The sequence below is a fragment of the Canis lupus genome, chromosome 17 (genome assembly GCF_003254725.2).
Source record: "Canis lupus dingo isolate Sandy chromosome 17, ASM325472v2, whole genome shotgun sequence".
Classification (NCBI taxonomy): Eukaryota; Metazoa; Chordata; class Mammalia; order Carnivora; family Canidae; genus Canis; species Canis lupus.
The window spans coordinates 18,115,553-18,133,351 of record NC_064259.1 but is presented as its reverse complement, the minus strand read 5'-3'; the positions used below and the strand labels follow the sequence as shown (position 1 = coordinate 18,133,351).

At 51.5% G+C, this 17,799-nt stretch overlaps 1 protein-coding gene across 2 annotated transcripts in view; it reads right to left on the bottom strand.

Moving 5' to 3' along the window:
* Positions 1 to 17,799, bottom strand: part of KLHL29 (kelch like family member 29) — a 305,887-nt gene that overhangs the window by 165,246 nt on the left and 122,842 nt on the right. The window contains exon 1 of one of the 2 annotated variants that reach the window (XM_035700364.2): positions 10,732 to 10,858. The exons of the other annotated variant lie outside the window; for it this stretch is intronic. The gene's annotated coding sequence lies outside the window, so the exon portion shown is untranslated. Of the gene's footprint in view, positions 1 to 10,731; positions 10,859 to 17,799 lie in introns of those variants that run through there. 2 annotated transcript variants of the gene reach the window in all.

The following is a 17,799-nucleotide window of genomic DNA, read 5'->3' as shown; positions in this document are numbered from 1 at the left end:
ATTCCACAAGCACATAGGCTGTTCTGTCCCTTTCCTTCTGGAGCAACCCTGTGACATGCTGGCTTTAGCCATACTTCTCAATGCCAACTCACCCACAGAGGAAGAAGAAGACAGGAGGACCAGAAGAGGCCCCTCAGCCTTGTCTGCCTAGGCAGGTTGCAATTTTTTTTAAGTAATTTTATGGAGATGCAATTTCCATAAAGTAACTGGTCAGATCTTAAGTATGCAGTTTGACAAGTTGTGACAAATGCATGTGCCTGCATAACCCCTACCCCAATCAAGATGCAGGCCATTTCCATCTGCCCAGAACATTCCTTTGTGCCAGACTGCATTTTGGCAGCTTCTTCTAGAGCCAGTCGATATTGCTGCAACATCAACAGGGTTAGGGGGCTTATAAAAAACCTGTTGGGGGTTCTAGGCTGTGAAACCCAAGATGTCCTCAGCCCTGAGTCACCACAAAAGACAGTTTTAGGTTTTTTTTTGTTTTGTTTTGTTTTTATAATTTTGCAGGTCATTAGCCATCCACAGTGGTCTGGCAAGGGAAGTTTTGCATCCCTGGAGCCCAGAGTAGACCGTGGGACCCAAGTGTCACTTGAGTCCCATTCACTGTACAAACCTGTCTCAAGCACTTGCTCTGTTCAGGGCATGGGACTGGGTGCTGCCATGGCAGGTAGGGGACGCCCAGCTGTATAGGAAGAAGACTGGCATCTGGGCTGGAGCCCAAGGTCAAACCTTGTAACGCCGCAGAGACATCCATCATTCTGGCTGAGGCCCACGGGAAGGCTTTTTGGAGGCAGGGGGCAGTCAGGCTAGCCCTTTAAGGGATGCATAGGATTTCAACACAAGGCCAGAGAGAGGAAATTCCAGGCACTGAGAGCACTTACTGAAGCCCTGTTACCCTGTTACGTAGCAGGCATTAGGTTAGATGCTTCACCTCATGATTTCACATCATAAAATTATCATGATGACAGGGGCCCTACAAGATAGATCATAAGAGGTGCAATGTGGCTAAGTGACTTCCAGGTTCACAAAGCACTGCTCTGGGATTCAACCTTGGCTCTGGATGTTTCTGAAGCCCACGTTCGGCGGCCTGCTGTGCTGTGGGAAGACATTCACTAAAACCAAAGCTTCAGCCTGCTGCACTGAGGGGCCAAGGCCGAGAGGCAGTGAAACAACTGAGGACTTTCAAAGCTCGGTGCTTCCTCGCTTGGTTCAAATTTCACTGAAGATGGCTGGGGCAATACCACATTCACAAAAGGAGCTCTGTAAACTCCACTTTATGTAAGCATATATCTGTTATTTTTTTAATGTCATAGGAAAATCTTATTTATTTAAAGTAATGGGGGCTAATTTAAGTACAATTATTTTTTCTAAAAGCAATCTTAATTATACAAACTGGTCCAAAGCAGGCTCAGAACGTTGGAAGCAGAGAGGGCCTTGTAATTAGCACAACTGCCCACGAATAGACCTTCTAGAGTATGCTAGCATGAGGAAATTCGCTTTTCTTCATTGCTATAGATGCCCCTAATTCTTGCTTACGCTGTTAGTCCTGAGAGAAGTGGGGGGATAGTCCTCAAATGACTACAAAGTCATTTCCCTTCCCTTTACCCCAAACACCCCGCTCCACCTGGAGCTTTCTGGGAGCTTCTACTGCACCTGACTTTTACCTGTTAGCCAGGGTCAAGGATCCTTAGAAGTGACACAGAAGTTGTGTCAGAGACCAGGAGCTCCTGCTGTGGCATCAGCTGCGTTACTCCTGAGAGAGGCTCAGATATTCTTTTAACACCAAATGCCATGAATCTCTTTAGCACCCCAGCCCAGACTGTCCCAGCCTCCTCCCCAAAGTGTGGAACACCAGCTCAGAAGCGTGCTCTCAGAAAGACAGACATTCCTGACCCAAGTCCACATTAACCCTGCAGCCCCGGGAATGGGCAATGGGTAGTCACATTACAAGGCACAGCTTATTTTACACACACACACACACACACACACTCACACACACACATTCACACTCACAAACACATACGTTCTCCACTGCCTTTGGTCACCCAGGCCTGCCATATATGTACGCCACCCTTCTTCCTCCCCAAATATCTCCAAACTACTTTATCTGCACAGAGGAAGGGAGAACTGCTTCTCAGAGAAGCTACTTGGTGGCAGAAAACCTGTGAGCTCCCCAAAGACCAGGCCACACAGCCCCTCATGCTCTCAGCTGGGGTATCTGAGACACGAGGGAGCTCTTCCTTGGCCCCCAGGACTTCTCACTGCCAGCAGAGCTCCTACTCTCTGCCCATGTGCACACACAGCTGCAGGGCTGGCTCCGATCTCAACAAAAGTTCATCTCCCTCCAGTTGGCAGTCTGGAGCCAGGCCAATGCCCCTCCTTCCCCAGAATGCTCCTTGATTTGCAGAGGCCTGCAGTGAACAACAAACCTCAGTGCCCTGACCTTTCTCCTGGTGCAGAGGGTGGGAGGATGATGCTGGGAATGCACCTCCTCCTGCCCGACACCGACATGCTGACCCACACACCACAGGCCTCTAAGTGTGGATGAGCTCCCCACACCCCGGGCTTCAGCCACATCTTATAAGCTCACCACTCCTATGGTCTAGTCTTGAAAGAAATGTTTTAGCTTCGAAAGAAGTGTTTTAGCTTTGAAAGAAAGCAGAATTTAGGTTTTAACCAAGGATCCCAGATAAAAGTCTAACCGTGGAGATACAAATCCGGTGATGGCCTGTTTGCAGGGGCTTCGCTCTCGGCCCAGGAGGGGGTGGTGGTGCAAGGAGCAGAGGGGGTGTGAACCCACTACACGCCTCACCAGCTCCCACCCGTCTCCATTCAGCTGCAAGTGGAGCACACTGCAAACCAGAGTATCTCTCCCTGCCAGCGAGCCCTCGCTGTGTGTGTACTCCAGGAGGAGGCCATTACAGGGAGTTAATAGAGTTTTAAATTTGTTTTTAAATTTTATAATGCAATTCATCAAATTCAGTGTCTGAGCACAGCATTCACGTTCAGACGAGGCAGCATATGTCAAAGTGGCCCCAGCCTTCCCCCCACTCCACTTCCCCCAAATGAGGAAAAGTTAACTCTTTAGGGTAACTGTCAGGCATGGCCCCACTTGGGGCGAGAATGGCAGCAGGGTAGGCCTGGGCCTTTCTGGAATTGGTCTAAGGGAAAGGCTGGTGACTTAGCCAAGATGCTCTGGGCACCTTTCATGAGCAGGGGCAATAGAGGCTGCCCTTGGCCTTGGTCACCTCATTGAGAAGGCCACCTGGGAGTGACCGTGACACAGTTCTTTCAGACACGTGTCTGTTAGGGTACAGGTGTCAATGAGAATGAGCAAATACCCAGGTCATAGATGTGGAAAGCAATCGTGCAGTCTGCTGATCAGGGACAGATGTGAGCACAATTTCTGCTATTTTTCACCCAGAAGGATCTCCTTTAAGGACATGTTCAGCTGAACTTAGGATCATTATTGTAAGTTGGGATCAGTTGCTGCTGAATTGGAAATAAGTGAGATTTATGGGACCACGGTTTTGTGAAGAACATCTCGGGTATCAGGACTTGCAGCAGATCTTCTGTATCAGTAACTGCAGTCAATCTTGCCTTTTATTAAGCCTTAATAAGTGACTTCGCTTCTAGGGAAAGTTCCAGAATAGACAGTGCCGGGAAGTGAAACTGTACTGGTCCCAGAGCAGATTACAATAAAATAGTGTCCTCCTGGTGGCTCTGACAGCAGAGCGTTCAGCTCACTGAGATCACCGAGCCCCGAGAGGAAGTACAGGGTCCCCTCGCCGAGCATGACCTGGCAGTGGGTGGAATATGGGGGCATAACCATCAGAGCATGATCGCCAAACAAAGGCCTCCTGTTGGCACTGATCTGCTTCTGAAACATATCTGTTCTCAGTGGATGGAATCCACAGGGTGGCTCTACCCCTGGGCCCCAGCTGTCTGGCCACAGGTCAGGGAGTGGCCACCAGGTGGCTGGTAGTCACTACTGATTGGTGGCGTTGTGCTGGTGACCAGAGAAGAGGGGCTTCAAGCAGGCTTCTGCTGAGCCCCAGAAATAGACCACCTCCACCTCACTGAGCAACCAGGTATCGACTTGAGACTTGTACTTCTTAAAAAGAACAGACACAAATAGAGAGTTAACCCTTCCCTGAAGCCACACACCCAATTAAACACCCTGTGCTACTTTTCAACTCTTGGGGGATTTGTGCCCAATGTCTTGTGCCCTTCCAGATGGAGCTCAGGGCTCTCGCTCTACATAGCTTTGAACCTCCTGCTTCTAATTTCACACAAATTAAAAACACAAAGGTGGGGTGGGGCGAGATCCCTGTGTGGCCTCGGCCACACTGAGCAGATTTGGAGACAGATGCTCAGGCCCGGGCACAGGTGGGATGTGGGAGCCGGGGCGGGGCTGGGCCTGGCAGGCGGCAGGAGAAGGGCACGGGCTGGGATGGAGGAAGAACATCTTGAGGTGATGGAAGTCTTTTTGCATTCAAGGGCTTGCCGGCTTCCAACTTGCTACTTATTGCATTGAAAAATATTCCACACGATTGAAGAACTATTTTCCAAAACAAAATGCTGGTATTCATCAGGAGGCGCGGGTTGTGCAGTGTGAACAATTCACTTTCGTTAAGTACCATATGGCCGCTGGTAGGAAAACGCTAACATGTTTCAACAGTACAGCTGGGGTAGGGCTCCTTTATTCACCGTGCAGATGGCTCTAATTGACATCTCTCCTAAAACAGGTCTCCAGCATTTCTGCAGGATCATTAGAGTAATTAGTTATTAAATACCATCACCACTTTTAGAGAGGGGGTCTGATCCTTGGCAACATTCCACAGTGATGGAGCTGACAGGTCCCGGTGGAGGACAAGCGGTGGGAGGGCCAGTGGGAAGGGTGTGCTAGCTCCTCCTCCTCAGTGGGGAGGCCAGGGAAGGACAAAGACTGCTGATTCCAGGACAGCCCCGTGGAGACAGCTCCGACGACCAAAGGGCTCTGGACCAGGGTTCTAGAGCTGGGCTTGTATCTTTAGCTGTGTGACCAGAGGGCTTCAATCAGACTCAGTTTGTTCATCCCTTAAATAGGGGTAATAACATATGCCTTCCTGCTCTGTAGCGCTGAGATTATGCGGTGCAGGGCAGAAGGGCTGGAAGGACGGAAGTGCTATAGTTGAACTGGTTTTGATGCTTATGTTTGAGGCCCAGCCTGGTCCATGTTCACCTCTTTGGCAAGTGATAAGCCGTGGCCTCTCAAGGACTTGGCCACACCTGAGACGTGATCCCTGACCCTGTGACAAGAGAGCCTTTGTTGTATTGTGACCAGATCCACAGGCCAGAAGATCAGTTCAGGGGGTGGGGAGAGGGGATTGTGGGGCTCACACGTGCAGCCGAAGCACTGAGCCCATCATCCTCAGCCACCCCAAGACACAATGGGCTGCCCTCAGCTATCTTGCAGACTCGGTTCCCTCGACCCATCCTGGCCTGCCATGACACACGCCGGGGTATTGCACGGCCAATCATGCTGCCTTGGCGGGAAAGAAAGGAATCTAGGGTGTGCACGTGCTCCCAGGAGTTCTTCCAAAAAGTAAATACATGTATCCAAAGGGTAATATGGATTTAGGAAATAGCCTTTACTTGGAGCTCTTTCCCCACTGATCAAGGGTTAATAGCGTGGCATTATTAGTTTAATTTCACAGTCTAATCACTTTCCTGCTTTATTGATCAAAGGACTTGGAGCAACTGTAATTTGGTGAAGCTGAAAAGTAAAATTCTCGGCTAAGGGAATAAAGCTGGGCGGCTCTGGATCTCTGGGGCCATGCAAGGGAGTACCTGGCCCTGTCCACACAGCTCACCTAATGGGCCACACAATCCACAGGTCGTCCAGTCACATTTCCTCCCTCCCACTGGTGAGCCACTGGGAGGGAGCAGGGTCCACACCTCACGGTGACGACCTACTAGCATCGGAAATGGGGACTAGCCTCGGGAAGAGCCCCTCCCTGAACTATACTGGAGCCCAAATCCACCTCGAATGCTACTCTGAGCCCTGAACCGGCCTGGAGCTTCATTGTTAAACACCCTCCGTCAGCAGGGCCCCATCTGTGCGATGGAATTTTTTTTTTTTTTGTCACTTTTTCAAATCAGAATAGAAACAATTTTTAGTCTATAATTATCATTTCTTTTCTCAACAGACAAATGTTTCCTTTTAAATTGTAGGGCGGAAAAAGCAAAGAACAACATTTTAAACCAAAAAGAAAGACTAAAATTAATTTCCTCTTTACAGAAAAATAAAATACAACAGCTCTAAGAAGCCAGGTTTTTTCTTTTCCCAAAAGAGCAACAAATGCAACAGTATATTCATTGCCACCACTAATGCCCGTTTTTAGGAGGCAAGTCCTTGACAGGTGGTGGTGATGGGGTTTGCAGACCTGTCTCTGGAGTTAGGCCTTATACTCCGATCTCCTGGACAAGGTGGGCTCCTGATGTCTGATCTCACTCAGGATGGAGGATCTGAAGCCCTCGGTTCAGGAAGCGAGCTCTAGATGGATGGTCCTAGGAGCCAGGGTCAAGGCCTGGGGTCTACCAGTTGGCCCTCAGTTTCCTCATGCCTAAGATGGGAATGCTACTCATTTCACCAGGTTGCTGGGAGAATTCTATGGGCTTTGTGACTCTAAAGCATTGAACAAACCCTGCTGCTTCCACCGTGTAGTCAAGACTAACCAGACTCACTATTAAGAAAAAAAGTCCTGCACAATGCTTTCTCTGCTGGCAAGCTCCTCTGCCCATCCAAGGAAAGGCATCCCTCCCCATCCTGGCTCTCACGCTCTGCCAGCATGCAGGAGGAGAGCTACGGCCAGCCGGGTATTTACTGAGTGTGGTCCTGGGCCCAGCGTTTCAGTGCCCAAAGCTGGGAAGCGCGAGATGGGGTGAGCTGAGAGACTTCTCGGGGAGGGACAGCATGTGCTAAGCTTGGAAGGAGGAGACGCAGGTTGCATTTCAGGAGCTGAAAGTAGTTCAGTGTAGCTGGGCTCTGGTGAGGGAGCAGAAAGGCAGGAAGAGCATGTTTCCTCCGGGTGAGGAGCATCCCAGCTCCTCTGGTCCATGTTAAGGAATCTGGTTTCAGGATCGGCCAATAACGTTGGGACTGCTCAACTAAGGTCTAACGACTGTCCTGGCAGAGGCTCCCTCCCCGCTTCCATCCTTGGCCTCCTCCCTGGGGCAGGGGGCATGTCTCCTGTCCACGAATGTGGTCACTGCTGATCCTGCTATTACTCCTCAGCATGGATTCTTCTGGGAGCCACTGTCACCCAGGGCTGTGCTGGGAAATGTTTGCCAGCTGGCTCTCGTGGTGGTGGGGTGGGGGAGACAAAACAAACAAAACAGCTAGACCCTGATGTGTAGCGTTTGCCAGTCTCTGTTGTATAAACACTCCCGGTTCGATTTCAAGCTACCAACAGGATGTCAGTGACCACAGAGCTGGGAAGAGACGCCAACAATGGGCTCTTGGGAGCCGCCAAGCCAGTCCAGCACACCACCCTCACGGGACTTGGGAACGCAGTCGGAGGGTGGGCTCATGAAGATGCTGCCCGGAAGCTGTGGCTGCTGCCCTGGGGCCAGGAAGACCCACAGCGACCTGGAAGCGGGAAGCAGAGCTGGCCACCATGCCCCCACCCTCCTCTATCTTTTCCTGTTCTGACCCTCAGTGGCTCTGATCCACTAGATCGAGTCCAAACACCTCACCTGGCATTCAAGGCTTTTCACACCTGGTGCCACCTCTTGTTCTCCCCAGGCTCTTCTCGTGCTGTCCCTGCAGAGCCGGCTGTGCCAGCCTCACTGTCTCCTCGTGGTTCCTAGTCATACCCTGAGCTATCCCCACTTCCAGGCCGAGAGCACTCCTTAGGAGTCTCCTGACACCTTCCCTCCTGCATTCCCTGATCAAACCCTTCCTGATGCACCACATCTGTACAAAGCTTTCTCAGAAAGCCCACAGCCCCTGCATCTGTTGGGAAATGAAGTGCACGGTACACACAGGCATGCTCCTGCTTGACTGCACACGCTGTGCAGCTTCCTGGTAGAACAAAGGTTCTGGGACCTTCAGCTCAGTGAATCCATACTCCTTATGGTGGGCTCCCAATTCAAGACTCTTCCTTTTTTTTTTTTTAATTGTTTATTTATTTATTTATTTATGATAGTCACAGAGAGAGAGAGAGAGAGAGAGAGGCAGAGACACAGGCAGAGGGAGAAGCAGGCTCCATGCACCGGGAGCCCAACGTGGGATTCGATCCCGGGTCTCCAGAATCGCGCCCTGGGCCAAAGGCAGGCGCTAAACCGCTGCGCCACCCAGGGATCCCTCAAGACTCTTCCTAACCTGACTGTACTTTCTGACCTTTGAAAACTTCCTCTCAAGGATGCAGAGGACGACAAGCATGAGGGTCCATCATTTGTAATTCCAAGGACAAAATGACCATGGGCCAAGGATGTCAGTGGCTCACTTGCCATGGCCAGGCAAGCCTGGAGAGATGGCTTGGTTACACTGAGAGGGAGCTTAGTGGCTGCCCCAGACCCAGTGAGACTCTTATGCCGACAGGCAGGGCCTGTGGCACAGTCATAGGATCCCTATAATGACCCCAAGCAGGTGGAAAAAGGCAACTGGCTACCCTGTGCACCTGATAGCTTTCTAAAAATAGCTGGTGGGCCCTGCCTCTGCAGGCTTCCCTGTGGGTAGGGGCAGGGACTGGAGATTTTGGGTCATTAAGTTTCAGAGGAGTGAGGCGAGTCACAACTGGTTCTATACCTTGCCCTTCCTGCCCAGAGCTGCAGCAAGACCTCAGCCAGGCACGCAAAGCTAAGGACCGGGCCTGGCCTGCATTACCTCCTGCTTAGCTCTGCCCCACCACCTCGGGTTAGGCACTGTTCCTCTTCGGCTGTCACATGGGAGGGGAAGGGAGACGGAGCAGCAGATGCCAGCAGGCTCTGGGCACCAGTTCTTCTTGGCCAAGGGACCCGGGTACACAGACATTCTCCTCAAACCAAGGCACTGACAGCATTGAACAGAAATGTCATGCTCTGAAGCCACGTGGCGTAGGAGGAAGCAAGAAAGGAAAGGAATTCCCCAGGCCAAGCCCAAGAAAGTCTCCTCTGCCCTCCTGTGGGGCCAGGCTCAGGAATAAGCAGTGGGCAGTGAACAAAGGGAGAGTTCTTCTCTTTCAGGGGCAGGCGGGGCCAGTTTCCTCTGGTTTCCTCCTCCCTCCTCCATGTCTAGACGGGAATATTTTGCTCCCAGCACCCTTAAGTGGTGCATTTTGGCCTCCCATCCCCAGAATCAGCCCTGTGGCTGCACCTGGGTGCCCTGCTGACTCAGGGAAATGTTTTGAAAACAAATCTCAGTCATTATAAGTTAGATCTATTCTTATGGGGCCAGAATGTCAGCAAATTTTGGAGATCACTGCCACTCAGCTGAGAACCAAAGTCCGAGAGGGTTTGAATAAAAAATTAGAGGGGGCTGGGGATCCCTGGGTGGCGCAGCGGTTTAGTGCCTGCCTTTGCTCAGGGCATGATCCTGGAGCCCCGGGATCGAGTCCCACATCGGGCTCCCTGCATGGAGCCTGCTTCTCCCTCTGCTTGTGTCTCTGCCTCTCTCTCTCTCCGTGTCTCTCGTGAATAAATAAAATCTTAAAAAAAAAAAAATTAGAGGGGGCAAAATTACTTTCAAATAAGATCCTTAGCAAATATAAATTGCCTCCTCTCCAATCCCCCTACACACATGCACTTGGAAAAGGCTTTTCCAATTCTTTTGCCGAGAGGCAGGGAGACTGGGAGGCTTTTGTTTTCCTGGAACGTTTTCAGACCAAATGTGCTCCTCTCTCTCTCGGCGAAGCCCTTCAGAAACTCCGGCTTTTAGACGCGGTGATTTGTCCTGGGTCTTGGGTGGGGGGACGCAGGGCACTGCTTACTCTGAGAAAGCTGGCACGGTGGGCCAAGAAATAGAAGAGATAGAAGCAAGGAGCACCCCGACATGGCCCGGGCCCGACCCCAGCCCCCGCCTCTCTGAGCAGAAGACCACGGCAGGGAGGGCTGGCGGCCTGCTCCCACGCACTCGCCCTGTGCCCTGCCGGGAGCCGGAGCCGGAGCCGGAGCCGGAGCAGGATCGCGTTGCTGAAATGCGACGCCTGGCCCAGCAGCCTGCCAGCAGCGCGGCCGCGGAAGCCACCCCCCGTAGCTGTGGACACGAATCGGTGTGCCTCTGCGCCGCGGCTTCTCCCCTGCCACCTCTTACTGGTCCCCGGGGATGGGGCATCTCCCGGCTCTCCTGAGCCCCTCTGAGCCCCTCCTGAGCCCCTCTGGCCCGAGCGCCTGGTGCCTGGGCCACCGCGGGGCCAGCTGGGCGTCGGTGGAGCGGAAAGGGATGCGGAGGAGAAGCCAGCGCCCCGCGGCCTTGGCTGCTCCCCACTGTGGCTGAGCAAGGCACCTCCCTTGTCCCGCGTCGGCTCCCTGCTCGGGGAAATGGGAATCCTCAGGTCTACTCTACCTACCTCGTGGGGGTGCCGTGGGGGAGGACAAGAAACCCCAGATGCAGAAGGAATTTGGAAGAGGAAAACCCGCTAGTAAAAAAAAAAAAAAAAAAAAGAGTCATTATCATTACAGAGCCGGGCTGGAGGGTCCAGGCCAGTCCCAAGAGAGGTACCAGCCTTCCTCCATGAATCGTCTCTTTATGAGATAAGCACTTACTTCAAGGTTCCCTCTTTGCTAGCAGGAACTGTAGGATCGTTGCCAAGTCCAAGCCGTACAAACAGCAAATAATCACTTGGATGAGAAGCCTGTTGAAATGAGCCTTTGCTGGGGACAAGGTCGGCCAACGGCTTGGCCTATAAATCTGTGCTCCCTCCTCATCTCATTGGCTCTCCCTGGGAGATGAACTCAGCCCGACTCGGGTATTTCACAATTCCCACCACCGCCCCTGCACACAGTAGGGACTCAGCCGGTGTTCACTGACCCGGGGCACCGCAGCAGCAGCCGGACGTGGCAAGGGGCAAAGCCCTGTCCACTCCAACTGGAGATTCACTCCCTAAAGGCCAAGGCAGAGGGACAAATCCGAATCAGACAGCACTTGAGGCTGCAGCACGGGCCTCCAGCCGTAGCTAAAAGGGATTTCAGGGAGTGGGGGAGCCGAGCGGGGTTAGAATTTACATACTTACTGTATTATGTTGCAGCAGTGATAAGACTAAAATTTTAGGATTTTCTTAATGAGACTCCTGCATTCACTGGTTTCCTTATCAGCACTGGCAAGAACCATAGTTTAGCATTTATGTCCTTTGCTTTAGAATGCAAGACAGATCATAAGAGGAATTTGAAAACTCACTATGGGAGAACACCTCTGCACCCCTTTCGCTTTCCTCATGGAACTCGGGCTCTTGGCCCCGGCCTGCCCCAGACACGCTGCACTATTACTCATTGGTATCCCAGCAGCAAGCTTTCCCAGTCCGGAATTTGCTGAACAAAATGCAAATTGGGGCTCTGAAAGGAATCTCTGGAAGCTGGAATGCCGGGTAGTTTAGAACACCTCTGCCCTTCTTTCCCATCCATCTGAGGCTCTGGAACATGCCCCCCAGCTCAACCACCCGGTGCCCGTAACCACCCCTGAGAGGTGCACAGGGTCTAATACTCAGTTCCACAAAGACCGCTCTCATGTCTGCCCACGGGGGCAGCTCTTTGGGGACTGTGATCAGAGCACACAACGACAAGCTCGGTCCCACACAATACATACAGGGCCGAGTTTCCTCTGTGCAGACCCTGTGGGAGTGGCCCCAGGGTGCAGCCTGGCCCCTAGAGATGGTGGGTGACATGGCACCATCTAGAGAGACCTAACGCTGGAGGCGGGAATAAGACTGAGAGTCTGGATCTAGGGTTGGGGTTGGATGAAACCAAACCTCCTCCCTAGGGCCTGGGCTGTAGGCGTCTTCTCTTAGAGCCCTAGACCTTGGGTCCTCTTGGGGCAACCGGCCCACTTTGCACAAGGAGAACCCAAAAGGCCTGCCTCATCTTCCCATCCTCTGAGACTCCTCAACCTTCAAAAAGTCTTTTTTTTTTTTTGATCAGATTTCAAAAGGCAAAAGGTCTCCAGTCTGCCCTGAAATAAGGAAGAGCTACCCTTCCTTTATCCCAAATGTAGCCACAGGTCCAGAAGCAATCAAACAGAGCCTTAGAACAAGCAAAGCATATGGCATCCCCAGGCAGGAGCTCCCTGTGCACAGGGAACCCCAGCATCCTTGTTGGTGGCCTATGAATGCTTCCTCGGCACACTGTTGTAACAAGTAGGTTGGCAGCAGGTGAGAGGGTGCAGTTGCTTCCGGCGACACAATGACCATGGCAAGTTTCATGGATGAGGATGAGAAAAGATGCAGAAAGACTGTGAAAAGCAGGAGCACAGCCTCAGCAAGCAGGACAGCTTTTGGTCATTGGGTTCAGAGTCTAACATCGTAACTACCGCCGTGGGATGCCCAGGGCACCCCAGCACCGCTGTGTAAGAACTGATACTCTTAAGGCCACAGGTGGTCAGGAGAACAGGCTTGGGAATTTGACAGAGCCTTGTGCCCCGGCTCTGATATTTATCACTTGTGTGTCCTTGAGCAACTGGCTTGAACTTTTTGAAACTCTGTTTCCTCATAGGAAATGGGGACACAGGTGATCCCCACTTTTTGCTGGGGGGACTGAGGTTGTCTGTAAGGTGGACAGTGCTTGTGTCATGTAGAGAGCATCCCCCTAGTGAGCACTGCTGTGGAAGAGGGAAGTGGGTGACAGTCCCTTTGGGAGGACATACCCAACATGGTTAAAATAAAACAGAGTTTGGGCTTGGCTGCGGATAGAAGTGACAGTGGAAAGAAGACCCACATGAAAAGCTAGAGAAGTGTGGATGGGAATAAAAAAGGCGTGGCCCCCTCATCACCTGTGGGGACACCTCTGGGTACCAGGCACCGCTTAAGGTACTTGATGTAATTTATCTAATTCCATCCTCCCAACTTAGCTGTGGTTATTACAAAACTCCTGTTTTTTTTTTTTTTAAGATTTTATTTATTTATTTATTCATGAGAGACAGAGAGAAAGAGGCAGAGACACAGGCAGAGGGAGAAGCAGGCTCCACGTAGGAAGCCCGATGTGGGACTCAACCCTGGGACTCCGGGATCATGCCCTGAGCCAAAGGCAGATGCCCAACCACTGAGGCACCCAGACATCCACAAAACTGTTTCATAGGTGAAGAATCTTACACAGGAATGAAGACACTTTCCTAAGGTTACATACCTCGCAAGTGGGATTCAAATACAGTTATCGAAGTCCAAAGACAGTTTTTTTTCTTTCTTTTTTAGAGAGAGAGAGCAAGCAAGGGGGTGGGAGGGGGCAGAGGGAGAGGGAGAGAGAGAATCTCAAGCCAACTCCATGTCAGCATGGAGCCTAACACGGGCTCAATCTCACAACCCTGAGATCATGACCTGAGCCAAAATCAAGAGTCGGGCATCAGTTCTGCCAATGGTCTGTGACATGGTTGAGGGGGAAGCTTCCAGCACATGAACATCATGTCCAAGGAGTCTCCTACGCAGCAGGCAGTGCCCAGAGCCTTCTCCAGGAGTTCCTCTGGATTGTCAAAAAGAGAGTGTTCTGGGGGAGCCCCCTGTATCACCGTCTCTCACGCTGCCGTTACCTCCCACATATACCGCAGCCCCAGGCTCCATGCCTCGGGTGGCCAGCAGAGAAGACACAGAGAAGACACAGAGAGGACACAGGGGAACACTCCATCATAAACCCTCCTAATTCTCATTGTCTGGATCGTGAACCCAGCAAAGAAAAATACTTACAAAGAAAACACCAGAGTGAGGAAGAGGGTCTTTGTAAAGGGTGGGCAGTAATCAGAATTTGTACCCAGAGAAAGATGACAATTGTTAAAACCCTATATGCAACCTGAACTCTGGTTTATGATAATGTAACATTTCGAGCAATAATATTCGGGGAGGAAAGAAATGAAAATGAACTGAACTTTATTCAGGGATCTCATTACTAGGAGTATGGTTCCTTTTGCTAAAATACAGAAATATCTATAATGAGGATTTGTGCTGTCCTAAGAAAAAATGTATGAAAAAGCAGCCTGAAAGCATGGGAAAACTTTGATGTGCTATAATGCAGAAGTTTAGAAGTTTGTTTCCCCCTGAAGAGTCGGGGGTGTGTAAATAGTCCACTGAAAGAAAAGACTTGTGTAATTAATCACTGGTATCGACCCTTCCCAGTGAGTTCTGGTGATCTCACGGTCTTGGGATCCAGGGAACAGGAGTCAGGGCAGTGACCCGGCCTCGACCTCCAGCAAGGGGTGGGAAATCCCAGTGAGTCCATTCCCTGGATTCCAATACAAACAGACAAGGCATGCTTTGTTCTCTCCCCACCACCCAGCCCAGCTGCAAGTCTTTGTTTTTAAGTAGTCAGTGAATCACAGAAGTCCAGACTGAAAGGCTCCTGCAGGCTCCTCTCTCCCTCCAGCCCTCCCATTATACAGACTAGGAAACTGAGGTCCTGGGAAGTACCCGCACTTGCCCTGGATCCCATGAAACTGCAGACATCAAGCCTAAGAAAATTAATGATGCTCACCCCCACCTAGGACCTCACCTCGAGGGGGATCTGGCTCTGCTTGAGCTAGAGTCTGTTTGGCTGAGGGCTTCACCCTCCCCAGGACTGGCCACTGATATTTCTCAATGAGATGAGGAAGACTTTAGTCCCATTCTGCTCTCCCTGAGTCTCCCTTACCTAGCTTCTCTCCTGGGCAGGCAATAATCCTCAAAGATGGTTTATGCTGACACCCATCCTGTTGACAGCCCTCAGGCAGGGTGACACCTGGTCCTGGGCCAGAGCCTGGTCCTGATGTGGGGCTGGCCCGGCTGGCTGGGTGCTGTCTAGAGGCCATGACGCACTGGCCAGCAGAGGAGTCAACGGATAACACAGAAGGCATATTCTGGGGCTCAGTTAGCAGGTAAGGATGTCCAGAAGGAGGAAGAGATAGGGAGGAAGAGGGCAGGAGCCCTGCGGAACCCAAAGCCTGAGGAGGTGATGGTTGCAGCTGGCTAGATAAAGTGTCCTGGATAGAAGATGTGGAGTGGCCAGGCCAGGTTGACAGCGAGGGAGGAGCACGGCACAGGGTCAGTTTACCCAGGGAGATCCATCCCCACCTGGCGGCTGCAGCTTCCAACGGAGCCTCTGAGCACAGGCTGTCAGAGGGCCACTAAACAGCCCTGGGCCTGGAAAGTGCATCTCAGGGCACTGTGTGCAGGACTCCCAGAAACAAGCTCCTTCTCCACAGCTGCCTGGCAGCCCTGGCCCTTGCTGGGCTCACAGACCAGGCCCCTTCCCTGCTCCCAGGGAGTCACGAATAAAAAGAAAGTATTGATTGTTCAAATGAGATAGGTCACTTTGGCTGCTTCCTGAGCTGATCTGGGGGCTTGGGCTCCATTCACAATCCAGAGTCACTCACTCGTTTTTTTTTTTTTTTTTTTTTTGGGGGGGGGGGACAGTCACTGGATTCATGATATAGAGGCAGGAGAAGGGAGGGGATTTGATTCCCTAACCCTGTGGCCTGGATGCTCACTCCTTCCCAGAGGACCAACACCTCACTCACGAGTCAACTGGGTGGACCCCAAAATTCTTATCTTTCTTTCTAGGTAAGAAAAATGTGTTATAGTAAACCCCCCAACATTTCATGCAAATCTTAAAGGGGCAGGGTGATGTGGGCTAAGGCGTCAGACAGCGCCTCTCATGTTGCCTCCATTCTAGATCCCCCAGGGCCAGAGGAAGGGAGCTCCTGGCCTGAAGACTGCCACTGCACTAGTGAACTGGGATCTAGCGGTGTGCTGGTGATCTAAGCCCCAGCTCATCACACCTGCCTGCCCCCTGGTAACAACAGTGGTAGCAGTATTTACTAAAATTCCTACTTCTATTCCACCCTTTTCTGAGTATTTATTATGAACCACACATTATCTCATTAATTCCTCACAAGAGCCCTCTGAGATAGGTATTCTTATCATGCCCATTTTATAGATGAGAAAACTGAGTCATTAGAGGTGGAAGATGACTTGTCCCTGTAGTAGCTGATGCAAACAGAAACATCTACTTCCTTGGCCCATGTCATTAACCTCACAAGGCTCAAAGAGCAGAAAGTCCAGTGTACGTGAGGCAAGACGACGGTGCACTAGTGTCTTTTTCTAAGGGTGGGAGCTGGTGAGCAAAACTCAGCATGGGCAGCAGGGCCCCTGGAGCAGCTTCCAGCCACCTAGTGTGGCCAGAGATGAGGACGAGGAACCCCATCACGAGAGAAGTGGAAACCGTGAGAGTCTGGTATCCCTCTGTGTCTGCACGTTAAGAAGATGAAAGGAGTACTTGGAAAGGCTGATAATTTCAAATTTTATATTAATTGGGTTCTTTAAAAAATTTCTGTTAAATTGCTTACATGTCTAAGTTTTAAGAAAAAAGAAGTTCACAGATGACAGGCCCCTGGGCCAGAAAAGAGGCTAAAAAATGCTACTACTCGGCCTTGCCCTTGGACCTGGGGATGTGGGAAGCCTGCTCGGCACATAGCTCTCCGCATGCATCCTCTCCGCAGACCCTGTGAGGAGCTCCAGGAGGCAGCTGATGAAGGCACCAGCTCCGTGCTCTGTGCGCCAGGTGGAGGCACACCAGTCATTGGCCTTCCCCATTCCGCTCTGCCTCCCCTTCCCTCAGAGCCACTGGCATGGATTTACACAGGTTGGGGAGGCTTGTTCTGTGCTCAGGACGCTGCTACCCCACACCAGACCAGACCATGGGAGCTTTGGAAGCAGGGTTTCTGTACCCCGATTCCTTCTTGGCCTCCCTAGGGCACAGAGCAAGCCCAGACCGGGGTCCTGGTGGATTTGCTGATTGGCCAACTGGCCTGAGGGTCTACTTCCCAGACCCTTGCTGGTGAGCAGCTCAAATTCTGAAAAGTCTGCCAGGAAGTCGGCTCTTTGTGACTCAGACTGTAATTCCCTGTAGAGACAAAGCCATCAATGGTCATGGGTCTGTGTGGCTAGACCACAGAGGCCAACTTCATAATCTAGCTTGTTGCATCGTGGTACAAAAGCTCAAATTATGTGCATTGCCGCTGGAAGGTCTGCAAGGTCTGCAAGGTGGGTGGGAGGAAGAGGAGAGGGAATGGGTCCCTTCTGTTTCTTGGTGCTAGCACTGTGTTCGGCCAGTTAAGCATTCTCGTGTGTGTGTGCATGTGTGTGTGTGTGTGTGTGTGTGTGTGTGTAAGTGAATTAAGGGGAGGCTGGCTGAGTATTTAAATCAACAAATCTGGAAACCATGACCGTTGGCTTTGATGAGTGCAATTCCTGAGCTGTGCGTGGGGTGCCGTCCCACCAGTTGCTCCTAGTCAGCCCAGTACATGCCCACGGCACCAGAAACGAGGGTCTTCTGGAAGTGGCACCCTGCCTTGGCTTCTCTTCCCATCTCCTCTACTGCTCTGATGGCCACCCTGGGCAGGGCAGGAGGGACCTGAACGTTACCCTGAAGCCAAGCCCAAGAACTTTAGAGAGCCTCTCCAAGCTTAGTGTCTATTAAGGTCAGGGCTTGGACAGTCCAACCAGAACTCATAGCTTAAGCATTGCCATTGATCATTCATTCCTTCAATAAAGGATGCTTTACCAGTCCCATCCTTTTGTCGGGGATAAATGCCAGTTAAAACGTGAGGGCAGGCTTCCCCTATGTTCTTCATTTGCTCACTCATGGAGCTTCCACTGAGGAACA